This window comes from Chamaea fasciata, unplaced genomic scaffold (genome assembly GCF_029207755.1).
Source record: "Chamaea fasciata isolate MVZ Bird 193981 ecotype frontalis unplaced genomic scaffold, bChaFas1.0.hap1 SCAF_559, whole genome shotgun sequence".
In the NCBI taxonomy this organism is placed as follows: Eukaryota; Metazoa; Chordata; class Aves; order Passeriformes; family Sylviidae; genus Chamaea; species Chamaea fasciata.
In genome coordinates, this window is record NW_027094644.1 from 20,626 (window position 1) to 34,409 (window position 13,784).

The following is a 13,784-nucleotide window of genomic DNA, read 5'->3' on the forward strand; positions in this document are numbered from 1 at the left end:
ATTTTTGGGGAAAAACCCGCGGATTTGGGGGGGGTTGAGTGGGATTTTGGGGCGGATTTGGGGGTTTTGGGGGGTCCTGGGAGGAATTTTTGGGGAGATTTTGGAGTTCCGAGGGGATTTTTGGGGAAATTTGGGGATTTTTGGGGCCGATTTCGGAACAATTTCGGGGTTTGGGGGGCGATTTTGGGGCTCCGAGGGGATTTTGGGAGGATTTGGGGGATTTTGGGGGTCTCTGAGGGGGGTTTTGGGGCCGATTTTGAGGCAATTTGGGAATTTTTCGGGGGAAATTTTGGGGTTCTGAGGGGATTTTGGGGGAATTCGGGGTTTTGGGGCCGATTTTGAGGTAATTTGGGAATTTTTCGGGGGAAATTTTGGGGTTCTGAGGGGATTTTGGGGGAATTTCGGGGTTTTGGGGCCGATTTTGAGGCAATTTGGGAGTTTTTGGGGAGAAATTTTGGGGCTCTGAGGGGATATTGGGGGAATTTGGGGGTTTTGGGGCCGATTTTGAGGCAATTTGGGAATTTTTTTGGGGAAATTTTGGGGCTCTGAGGGGATTTTGGGGGAATTTCGGGGTTTTGGGGCCGATTTTGAGGCAATTTGGGAATTTTGGGGGGAAATTTTGGGGCTCTGGGGGGATTTTGGGGCTCTGGGGGGATTTTGGGGGAATTTTGGGGTTTTGGGGCCGATTTTGAGGCAATTTGGGGGTTTTTCGGGGGAAATTTTGGGGCTCTGAGGGGATTTTGGGGGAATTTCGGGGTTTTGGGGCCGATTTTGAGGTAATTTGGGAGTTTTTTGGGGGGAAATTTTGGGGCTCTGAGGGGATTTTGGGGCTCTGAGGGGATTTTGGGGGAATTTGGGGGTTTTGGGGCCGATTTTGAGGCAATTTGGGAATTTTTTTGGGGAAATTTTGGGGCTCTGAGGGGATTTTGGGGGAATTTCGGGGTTTTGGGGCCGATTTTGAGGTAATTTGGGAGTTTTTTGGGGGGAAATTTTGGGGCTCTGAGGGGATTTTGGGGCTCTGGGGGGATTTTGGGGGAATTTCAGGGGGTTTTGGGGCCGATTTTGAGTCAATTCGGGGTTTTTTTGGGGGGGATTCCGGAGCTCTGAGGAGATTTTGGGGGGTCTCCGAGGGGGATTTTTGAGGAGTTTTGGGGTTTTGGGGCAATCTCGGCGGCCCCGAGGGGATTTTGGGGTGTTTTGGGGTATTTTGGGGTGTTTTGGGGTGTTTTGGGGTATTTTGGGGTATTTTGGGGAGGTTTTGGGGTATTTTGGGGAGGTTTTGGGGTATTTTGGGGTGTTTGGGGGTATTTTGGGGAGGTTTTGGGGTATTTTGGGGTGTTTGGGGGTATTTTGGGGAGGTTTTGGGGTATTTTGGGGTGTTTTGGGGTATTTTGGGGTATTTTGGGAAGGTTTTGGGGTATTTTGGGGTATTTTGGGGTATTTTAGGGTATTTTGGGGTATTTTGGGGTATTTTGGGGAGGTTTTGGGGTATTTTGGGGTATTTTGGGGAGGTTTTGGGGTATTTTGGGGTATTTTGGGGTGTTTTGGGGTATTTTGGGGTATTTTGGGGTGTTTTGGGGTATTTTGGGGTGTTTTGGGGTGTTTTGGGGTGTTTTGGGGTATTTTGGGGTATTTTGGGGTATTTTGGGGAGGTTTGGGGGTATTTTGGGGTATTTTGGGGAGGTTTTGGGGTATTTTGGGGAGGTTTCGGGGCGGAGATTCGGGCTTTCCCTGAGGGAAGTCGGGGTGAACTCTCGGGGGTCTCCCGACCAATCAGAAGCCGCCCCTGGGTCGCCTTTCCCGCCGGCTGCGCTGATTGGTTCCCTGCGGAGCCGCTCTGCCAATCAGAGCGCGTTGCTGGGCAGACCGGGAGGGGGGGGGGAAGCCCGCGCTTTCCGGCGCGCGGCGCTGATTGGTGGAGAGGGAAAGGCGGGAACCAATCAGCGCCCGCCCACTGCTGAGGGGGGAGGCGGGAAAATGAGTCTGGGGGGGCGATTAATTAATTAATTTCTTTCTTTTGCAATTATTTTTTATTTTTAAGATGACAACAAGTTAATTTGGAACTTTTAATCCCTTTTTGGTTGATTTTTTTTTGGGGGGGGTGGGGTTTGGTTTCTTTTGTTTCGCCGGGTTTGGTTTCTTTAATGGAAAAATTTATTGCGGTTTTATTGGGTTTGATTGGGGTTTGTTTCGAGCGATTAATTTAATTTCAAGCAGCCCAAATTTATTTCCAATTGATGTAAATTTATTTTTAATTGTTTCGTTTGCTTTTTTTTTAAAATTCTCCGGTGTTTCTTGTCTTTAATAGAATTTATTGGGTTCATCAGGCATTTATTTATCACAAATTTATCAATTAATCAGCCGTTCCTCTAATTAATTTTTTTATTTCCTTTATTTTAATTTACTGATTTAATTGATTTGTCGGCATTAATTGATTTTTTTCTGTCTGTCGTTTCACCCGTTTCCTCCTCGATTTGCATGAATTTCCTGTCTCTGTTTGCTCCATTTTCTTTCTATTTTATTTTATTTTGATTCCCTTGATTCAATTTTAATTATTCCGCTTATTTTCTTTTCTTTTATTCCGTTTTTGGGTCCATTTTTATTTCCAATCATTAAATGCATTTATTCGCTTATTTGTTCCCTTTATTCCCCGTTCTTTTTACTTTATTTCATTTTTATTTCTTCTCTTTTTTATTTCCTTTATTTTCTCCCATTTATTTTTATTTTATAACTTATATTTTTATTACTACTTTTACTTTTATTTTTATTATTCATTTATTATTAAAGTTTCGTTTCATTTATTGACGTTTTCATCTTGATTCCACTTATTTTCCTTTTTTAATTTTTTTAATTTGTAAAATATAAAATCAAAACATATTTTCTATCAATTAATTAAACCTCATTAGTGTCGAGCAACTTTAATTTTCTTCTCGTTTTGATTTCCTTTTTATTTCGATTTTTTTGTTCGGTTTAATTTTTTTTTTTATTTCGATGGAAGTGGAATGAAATAAAGAAAAATAAATAAAATAAAACAAAATACATTTAATTATTTGACTTCATTTTGCATTTTATTTTTTGCCACTTTATGTTCTTCCAATTCTCGACGTCTGTTTTATTACAATTATTTAATTCCATTTAATTCCGTTTTATTCCGCTTTATCACCAAAAACTCCAAACGATTCCAAGGCCAAAAAACAACAACAAAAAAAAAACCCCAAACAAATAAAACCAAGAAGAAAATTAAAATCTTTATTTTATTACTGAAAAAAGTGTTTATTAATAGTTCATAAAACTTAATTAATTTTAATGGATGTTAATAGACATTAATAATAAAAGAATCCGGTAAAACACTGAAAGGATAAAATAAAAAGATTCTAAACCGAAAGAAAAACAGAAATGTAAAAAAATTTAAAGCCGTAATTAAACCTCAAATAAATGAAAAAAAGAAATTAATTATAAAAGCAATTAATTGGTAAATAAATGAAAATTCAGATGGAAACTAATGATAAGAGAAAGTGACGAGAGTGGAAATGATCGAGTTCCACAACTGGCAATAAATTAATTAATTTCCCCTAAGAGCGGGGATAAACCGCAATTAAAAATAGAAAATTGAAATTAATACAAGGAAATAAAATTACTAATAGGAGAAAAAAACAGGCATTGGAGGCACGGAATTAATAAAAATGACGATTAAATGTATTAATTAGGCTTCATTAAGTTAGAAGTGATGAAATTAATGAACGTGGTTTTAAATCACTGTAAAATATTAGGAATAAAAATCCCCAGAGATCGATAATTTGATCAATCGAGGCGAAATAATGAAATTAAATCGGAATTCTAAAACTTGGAAGATAGATAAAATAATTGAAGTTGATAGGTGGCGATGGAAATTAATAAACGCCGGGGGAAATTAATAAAGGTCAAGAGAAATTAATGGAAGATAATAAAGACAAGAACCGAGATCAAGGAAATCCGGTAAATTAAAGGAAATTAATTGTTAATGAAAACGACATTATTTAATGATTGCAATAAACAGTAATAAAACAACCTTGGCAGCGCATAATGACCAAAATAAAGGAAATTAATGAAAATAATTAAAAGGAAATAAATAAATCACCAAAATCCAGGAAAAAACCAAAACCCGATTTTTAAAAATCACCAAAAAATAATAAAAAATAATTGAAATCAGATTAATTGATTGAAATTAATGAGAAATTAATTTGAAAAGAGGAAATTACCCCAAACGCCCCCAGCTCTGGTTTTTTTCTCTTTTCTCAAGAAAATTTAGAAAATCCGGCGAATTAAATATTAAAAATTAAAAAATAATTAATACTGAAAATTAATAATATTTATTATCGCTATTAAAGATGAATCAAACCATAAAACCCGGGAAATACCAGATAAAATAATCAAAAATAAAATAAAATTAAGTAATAAAAAATAATATAAAATTAAATTAAAATAAAAAATAAATTAAAATTAAGTTAAAATAAATTAAATTAAATTATTCAAAATAAAGTAATTAAAATAAATTAAATTTTTAAAAAATAAAATAAATTAAAATCAAATTAAATTAAAATAAATTAAATTTAATTAATCAGTATAAAGAAAATAAAATAAATTAAATTCAAATAAAAAATAAAATTAAATTAAAATAAATTAATCAAAATAAAGAAACTGAAATAAATTACATTCAAATAAAAATAAAATAAATTAAAATTAAATTATATTAAAGTAAATTAAAATAAATTAATCAAAATAAACTGAAATAAAAATAATTTTTTAAAAAATAAAATATATTAAAATTAAATTAAAATACATTAAATTAAATTAATCAAGATAAAGAAACTAAAATAAATTAAATTTAAATAAAAAATAAAATAAATTAAATAAATTAATCAAAATAAAGAAACTAAAATAAATTAAAATAAATTTAAATTAAATAAATTAAATTAATCAAAATAAAGAAACTAAAATAAATTAAAATAAAATAAAAAATAAAATAAAATAAATTAGAATTAAATTAAATTAAAATAAGCTAAAATAAATAGAAAAATAAAATAAAATAAGTAAAAAATGAAATAAAATATAATAAAATAATATAAAATAAAACACAGTAAAATAAAATAAAATTTAAAAAATAAATAAAATAATTAAAATAAAATAAAATAAAATAAAATAATTAAATTAATTAATTAAATAAATAAAGTACAATTAAAAAATAAAATATATTAAATTAAATTAATTAATAAAATGAAATAAAATAAAATGGATAAAATAAATTAAATTAAATTAGATTAGATAAAATAAATTAAATAAATAAAATTAAATTAAATGAATAAAATAAATTAAATTAAATTAATTAAATAAAATAAATAAAATAAAGTAAATAAGATAAATTAATTTTAAATAATTAAATAAATAAAATAAAAATAAAATAAAATAAAATAAAATGAATAAAATTAAATTAAATTAAATTAAATTAATTAAATAAAATAAAATAAAATAAAATAAATAAAATAAAGTGAATAAGATAAATTAAATTTAATTAATTAAATAAAATAAATAAAATAAAATGAATAAGATAAATTTAATTAAATTAATAAAATAAAATAAATAAAATAAAATGAATAAGATAAATTAAATTTAATTAATTAAATAAAATAAATAAAATAAAATAAATAGAATAAAACGAATAAGATAAATTTAATTAAATTAATAAAATAAAATATAAATAAAATAAAATGAATAAGATAAATTAAATTTAATTAATTAAATAAAATAAAATGAAATAAAAATAAAAATAAATGAACATAAATCACCGACAAATCCCGCGAAATGTTGATTTTAATTCCCGACCGCCCACGAGCCGTGCCAGGTTCATCCCGCTCCTCGGGCCCCGCCCCCTTCGGCCCCGCCCCCTTCGGCCCCGCCCCCGGAAAGGCGCTTCCGGCCCCCGGCTCCGCCCCTCGGGCTGATTACCCACCGCAATTAGGGAGAATTCGGGGAGGGCTTGGGGTGATTAATTGGAGTTATTAGGGCTGCGATTCCGTTCACGGCGCAATTTTGGCTTTAAATAATTACCGGTGGCTGGCTAATAATTAATTAATTGTCCTAAGAATGAAATGGCAAATAATAATAATTATCAGCAATTGGCTAATAATAGCTAGTTATATGGTAATTAAATAAGAATTAAATAGTAATAATTATCAGGAATTCGATAATAATAACTAATTATTATAGTAATTAAATAAGAATTAAATAATAATAATTATCAGGAATTGGCTAATAATAACTAATTATATGATAATTAAATAAGAATTAAATAATAATAATTATCAGGAATTCGATAATAATAACTAATTGTTATGGTAATTAAATAAGAATTAAATAATAATTATCAGGAATTGGCTAATAATAACTAATTGTTATGGTAATTAGATAAGAATTAAATAATAATAATTATCAGGAATTGGCTAATAGTAACTAATTGTTATGGTAATTAAATAAGAATTAAATAATAATAATAATTAGTAATTGGCTAAGAGTAACTGTTATGCTAATTAGATAAGAATTAAATAATAATAATTATCAGTAATTGGCTAATAATAACTGTTATGGTAATTAAATAAGAATTAAATAATAATAATTATCAGGAATTCGATAATAATAACTAATTATTGTGGTAATTAAATAAGAATTAAATAATAATAATTATCATTAATTGGCTAATAATAACTAATTATATGATAATTAAATAAGAATTAAATAATAATAATTATCAGGAATTGGCTAATAATAACTAATTATATGGTGCTTAAATAAGAATTGAATAATAATAATTATCAGGAATTGGCTAATAGTAACTAATTGTTTTGGTAATTAAATAAGAATTAAATAATAATAATTATCAGTAATTGGCTAATAATAACTAATTATGTGGTAATTAAATAAGAATTAAATAATAATAATTATCGGGAATTGGCTAATAGTAACTAATTATTATGCTAAATTAATAAGAATTAAATAATAATAATTCTCAGGAATTCGATAATAATAATTAACTACCATAATAATTAAACAATGACTAAGTGTTGATTATCATAATAATTAATAATTAAATAACTCGAATGATGAGCAATCCGCAGTAATAATTAACCGGCGGGCTGACGATGATCAGTAAACGGCTCGATAATTAAAATTCTGCCCCTGATTTTTTAATTGGGGCTCATAATTATCCTGATTAGGGCTAATAATCGAGTATCTTTGGGCTTTAATTAAATGGAGCCCCCCAAACCCCTTAAATAATGACAAGCAATTAAATCCTTCGGGGCTAATAATTGATTTCTCAGCCCGAAACCGCCAATTTTTTCCCCCCAAATTTGCGCCTCTGGCCCCAAAATTTGAGGTTTTACCCCGATTTTCGTCTCTCGGCCCCAAACCTCGACCGGTGACAAAATCCCGGGGGGGGAAATGTCGGAGATTTGGGGGGAAAACTGGAAATTTGGGGGAAAAAGTTGGAAATTTGGGGAAAAAATGGAAATTTGGGGGGAAAAAATGGGAATTTGGGGGAAAAAATGGGAATTTGGGGGAAAAAATGGGAATTTGGGACAAAAAATGGGAATTTGGGACAAAAGGGTCGGACGCGAGTGAAAAATTAGCAAGAATTGGGGTAAAAAACCCGAATTTGAGTCAAAAACTGTAAAATTTGGGGTAAATAACCCGAATTTGAGTAAAACTGTAAAATTTGGGGTAAATAACCCGATTTTGAGTCAAAAACTGTAAGATTTGGGGTAAATAACCTGAATTTGAGTCAAAAACTGTAAGAATTGAGGCAAAACCCCGAATTTGAGTCAAAAACTGTAAGATTTGGGGCGAAAAACCCGAATTTGAGTCCAAAGCTGTAAGAATTGGGGCGAAAAAAAACTGAATTTGAGTCAAAACCTGCAAGATTTGGGGTAAAAAACTCGAATTTGAGTCAAAAACTGCAAGAATTGGGGTAAAAAACCTGAATTTGAGTCAAAAACTGAAAGATTTGGGGCAAAAAACCCGAATTTGAGTCAAAAACTGTAAGATTTGGGGGAAAAAACCCAAATTTGAGTCAAAAACTGTAAGAATTGGGGCAAAACCCCGAATTTGAGTCAAAAACTGTAAGAATTGGGGAAAAAACCCCGAATTTGAGTCAAAAACTGTAAGAATTGGGGCAAAACCCCGAATTTGAGTCAAAAACTGTAAGAATTGGGGAAAAACCCCGAATTTGAGTCAAAAACTGTAAGATTTGGGGCGAAAAACCCGAATTTGAGTCAAAAACTGCAAGATTTGGGGCAAAAAACCCGAATTTGAGTCAAAAACTGCAAGATTTGGGGTAAATAACCCGAATTTGAGTCAAAACCTGTAAGATTTGGGGCAAAAGATCCCAATTTGCGTTAAAAATCAAAGATTTGGGGGGGGGAAAAGGCCAAAATTAAATGAAAAATGATTAAAATTTGGGGGGGGCAAAAGGCCGAATTTTGGGGGAGGAACCGCAGAGATCTGGGTCAACCCCTCCGAGCCGCCGGGAAATGTGAGCGCTGGGGCGGCGACGGCGAAATTTGGGGCGAAACGGGCCGAGATTTGGGGCCGAGAGCGGAGATTCTGGGGAAGGGTTCGGGGATTCCGGATAACCTGGGGGCCCAGCGACGGCGCCTTGGGGACGCCGCCGGCGTCGTCACCGTCAGCAACGGCAGCGCCACCCCAACCGCCGTCGCGGCACCTGGCGCAGAAATAGACGCCGGAATCCTGGTCCCGGAGGTCGGTCACGGTCAGCGTCACCGAGCTCTGCCCGTCGTCCCTGGAGATCGTGAACCGGCCCTGGAAGGACGGCGCGATCCAGGCGCTGCCACCGCTGCTGATCCCGCCGACGTGCTCCAGCGCCTGCCCGGGGCTCTGGCGCATCCAGCCCAACCCGAAATTCCCGAAATCGAAGCCGGATCCGCGGCAGAGCAGAGTCAGGGACCCCCCGGGGGGCTGCAGGTCCCCCCCGCGCTCCGGCAGGGTCACGGTCAAAATACGGACTCATCAGAACTAATGAACAGCATTAAAAAATTCGTACAATAAAATCCAATAATTAATTACTGTTGTTCGGTTTAATTTTTGAGTCCGAGGGTTTGATTCCATCAGGATTGTGGGTCACTGGTTGATCTTTCCCCATCCCCATCTCCCCTTGTTCCCGCAGGGCTCCGGGAGGCCGTGACCCTGCTGGAGTCCGGGGGGGACCTGCAGCCCCCCGGGGGGTCCCTGACTCTGCTCTGCCGCGCCTCCGGCTTCGATTTCGGCAGTTACGCCATGCAGTGGATGCGCCAGAGCCCCGGGAAGGGGCTGGAATACGTCGCAGGGATCAACAGCGGTGGCACCATCTACTACGCGCCGTCGGTGCAGGGCCGGTTCACGATCTCCAGGGACAACGGGCAGAGCTCGGTGACGCTGACCGCGACCGACCTCCGGGACCAGGATTCCGGCGTCTATTTCTGCGCCAAATACGCTGGTTCTGGTAGTTGGGCTGCTGCTAATGGTTTTGGCCCCGCCACCGGCGCCCTTCTCCGCCCCTTTCCCCAAAGCCCCGCCCCTTCCCCCGTTATTGTCCCCGAGTCCCAACCCAGATCTGGTTTTCCCCCAAATCCCAACTGTTGGCACCAAACCTCCGCTGGCGGCTCCGGGTCTCGCCCGAGCTCCCCAAACCTTTGTGCCAAGGGCCGGGATTTGGGGCAGGTTGGGCTCCGTGGCCGCGAGCCGGTGCCAGGAGCGGGAATTTGGGGCAGAACTGATCAAGTCTGGAGCCAAATGGATGCCAGCGGAGTGACAAGGGTGGGCTCAGGCCAATGACCGGCCCCGACTGGGGGCAGCGGTCGGGATCTGGGGACACCCAGTGCAAGGCTGAGACAGAGGCCGAGAATTGGCGCAGGGGGTGGGAGGAAGGGCTGCGGCACAAGGACAAGGTCACCTCCATGAACAGGAGCAGCAGCAGCGCTCCAGCCACCACCATAACCATCCTTGGCGCAGAAATAGACGCCGGAATCCTGGTCCCGGAGGTCGGTCATGGTCAGCGTCACCGAGCTCTGCCCGTTGTCCCGGGAGATCGTGAACCGGCCCCGCACCGACGGCGCGTATCTGGTGGTGCCACCACCGCTATTGATCCCGGCAACCCATTCCAGCGCCTTCCCGGGGCTCTGGCGCATCCACTGCATGGCGTAACTGCCGAAATCGAAGCCGGACCCGCGGCAGAGGAGGCGCAGGGACCCCCCGGGGGGCTGCAGGTCCCCCCCGCGCTCCAGGGTTTGATTTGGGGCCGGCAGTCGGGATTTTGCGTTGACATTTGATCTTTCCCCATTCCCATCTCCCCTTTTTATTCCCGCAGGGCTCCGGGCGGCCGTGACCCTGCTGGAGTCCGGGGGGACCTGCAGCCCCCCGGGGGGTCCCTGACTCTGCTCTGCCGCGCCTCCGGCTTCAGTTTCGGCAGTTACGAGATGTACTGGGTTCGCCAGAGCCCCGGGAAGGGGCTGGAATGGCTCGCCAGTATCAGCAACAATGGTGGCAGCACCTACTACGCGCCGTCGGTGAAGGGCCGGTTCACGATCTCCAGGGACAACGGGCAGAGCTCGGTGACGCTGACCATGACCGACCTCCGGGACCAGGATTCCGGCGTCTATTTCTGCGCCAAAGCTGCTGCTAGTTGTTGCTATGGTGCTGCTGTTGGTCTCGTTCATGGTGCCGGCGTTGGTTCTGCTAATTTTGGCCCCGGGCCCCGGGTCGGGGTCTGGGGCCAAAGCAGCCCGAGCAGTCCAGCCCTGGGGCAGCCGGCGCAGATCTGGGGCAAAGGGCCGAGAGCTGGGCCGGGGGCGGAGCTTTGGGGGCACCTGGGGACACCTGGGGACACCTGGGGACACCTGGGGACACCGGGATGGGGGCGAGGCCACTGCCTGCACCGTCACCATAAGCAGCCACAACAGCAACCCAACTGGACGCAGCAGATCTGCCGCAGAAATAGACGCCGGAATCCTGGTCCCGGAGGTCGGTCATGGTCAGCGTCACCGAGCTCTGCCCGTTGTCCCTGGAGATCGTGAACCGGCCCTTGACCGACGGCGCGTACCAGGTGCTGCCACCGGTGTTGATGTACGCCACACCTTCCAGCCCCTTCCCGGGGCTCTGGCGAGCCCACTCCATGTCGTAACTGCCGAAATCGAAGCCGGATCCGCGGCAGAGCAGAGTCAGGGACCCCCCGGGGGGCTGCAGGTCCCCCCCGGACTCCAGCAGGGTCACGGCCGCCCGGAGCCCTGCGGGAACAAAAAGGGGAGATGGGGATGGGGAAAGATCAAATGTCAACCCAAAATCCCGACTGCCGGCCCCAGATCAAACCCTGGAGCGCGGGGGGGACCTGCAGCCCCCCGGGGGGTCCCTGACTCTGCTCTGCCGCGCCTCCGGCTTCGATTTCGGGAGTTACGGAATGTTCTGGATCCGCCAGAGGCCCGGGCAGGGGCTGGAATACGTCGCGACCATCGGCAGCACTGGTGTCAGCACCAACCACGCCCCGTCCGTGTATGGCCGGTTCACGATCTCCAGGGACAACGGGCAGAGCTCGGTGACGCTGACCGTGACCGACCTCCGGGACCAGGATTCCGGCGTCTATTTCTGCGCCAGGTGTTTCAACAGCGGCTGTTATTTCACGACCGATTCTGGCGCTCTCCCGTTCCTTGCTGCTGTTGCTCTCGGCCCCACTGCCCACCGCTGGCTCCCCCCCACGTCCCAGAATTCCAAATTCCTCCCCCCAGATCTGACCCTTTGTCCCAAATCTCAGCCATTTTCCCCCAAACTTCTTCTCCCCGAGTGGGGACCAACAGCAGGGGACGATAATTCCTGCCCGGACTCGGATGTTTATCAATTCTCGTCTCTGTCACGGTCGCACAGGTCGTGAGTGCCGCGTCACCTCTGCTAGCAAACCGAAAATGGAGTCGCATCTCTCATTCCCTACAAGGACTTTGAAGGACGAACCGTCCCATGAACCGCTGGGGCGGCGGTGGCGGAGTTTGGGGGAGAACGGCCGAGATTTGGGACCGAGGGTTGGGATGTGGGATGTGGATGCGTCTGGGGATTGGAGACATTTGGTGACCCATCATGGGGTTGGGGCTGGTGCCAACTGTCTCGCCAAAACGAGAAGGACCATCAGCACCATAAGCATTATTGTCACGTTTGGCGCAGAAATAGACGCCGGAATCCTCAGCCTTGAGGTTGGTCATGGTCAGCGTCACCGAGCTCTGCCCGTTGTCCCTGGAGATCGTGAACCGGCCCTTCACCGACGGCGCGTAGTGGGTGCTGCCACCGCTGTTGATACTCGCGACGTATTCCAGAGTCTGTCCTGGTCTCTGGCGGATCCAGCCCATGTCGATTTTGCCGAAATCGAAGCCGGATCCGCGGCAGAGCAGAGTCAGGGACCCCCCGGGGGGCTGCAGGTCCCCCCCGCGCTCCAGCAGGGTCACGGCCGCCCGGAGCCCTGCGGGAACAAAAAGGGGAGATGGGGATGGGGAAAGATCAAATGTCAACCCACAATCCTGACTGCCGGCCCCAGATCAAACCCTGGAGCGCGGGGGGGACCTGCAGCCCCCCGGGGGGTCCCTGCGCCTCCTCTGCCGCGCCTCCGGCTTCGATTTCGGGAAATTTGCGATGTACTGGATTCGTCAGAAACCCGGGAAGGGGCTGGAATACGTCGCGAGTATCAACAGCGGTGGCAGCGCCCACTACGCGCCGTCGGTGCAGGGCCGGGTGACGATCTCCAGGGACAACGGGCAGAGCTCGGTGACGCTGACCGTGACCGACCTCCGGGACCAGGATTCCGGCGTCTATTTCTGCGCCAAACGTGACAATGATCACGCTGCTGATGCTAATGCTGCTGTTATTCCCGTCCCCCACCCCAAGGTTCCCCCAGACCCTTCCCCCGGCCCTCAGCCCCCGGCCCAGCCCGTGACCGTTTCTCCAAAGCCTCGGCGGCTCCGGCCCCGAATCTGCTCTTTGAACTCGGCCCCAAAGGTCAGCGCTGGGCCCAGGGCCGGGACACGGGGTCAGGGGTCAGCACTGGGGTCAGGGGTCAGATTTAAGGAAGGCTCCGGGCCTTGGGGACACCTGGGGACCCAATGGTGGGGACGGGGCCGAAACCGCCAGGATCAGCCTCGGCACCGTCACTATGAACAGCACCAACAGCAGAGTTATAACCATAAAAATTTTTGGCGCAGAAATAGACGCCGGAATCCTGGTCCCGGAGGTCGGTCATGGTCAGCGTCACCGAGCTCTGCCCGTTGTCCCTGGAGATCCTGAACCGGCCCCGCACCGATTGGGTGTAGTAGGTTTTGGTCCCATTGTAGATGATTCTCGCCACCCATTCCAGCGTCTGCCCGGCTCTCTGTCGAACCCATTCCATTTGGTATTTCCCGAAATCGAAGCCGGAGGCGCGGCAGAGCAGAGTCAGGGACCCCCCGGGGGGCTGCAGGTCCCCCCCGCGCTCCGGCAGGGTCACGGACACTTTGTGAGCTAATCATTACTAATTCACAAAATAAAAAAATTATTGGAATATAAACTAAAAATTAATAAATATTTTTCAATTTAATTTTTAACTCCAAGAGTTTGATTCCATCAGGATTGTGGGTCAGTGGTTGATCTTTCCCCATCCCCATCTCCCCTTTTCCTTCCCGCAGGGCTCCGGGCGGCCGTGAGCCTGCTGGAGTCCGGGGGTGCCGAGCAGGCCCCGGGGGGTCCCTGAC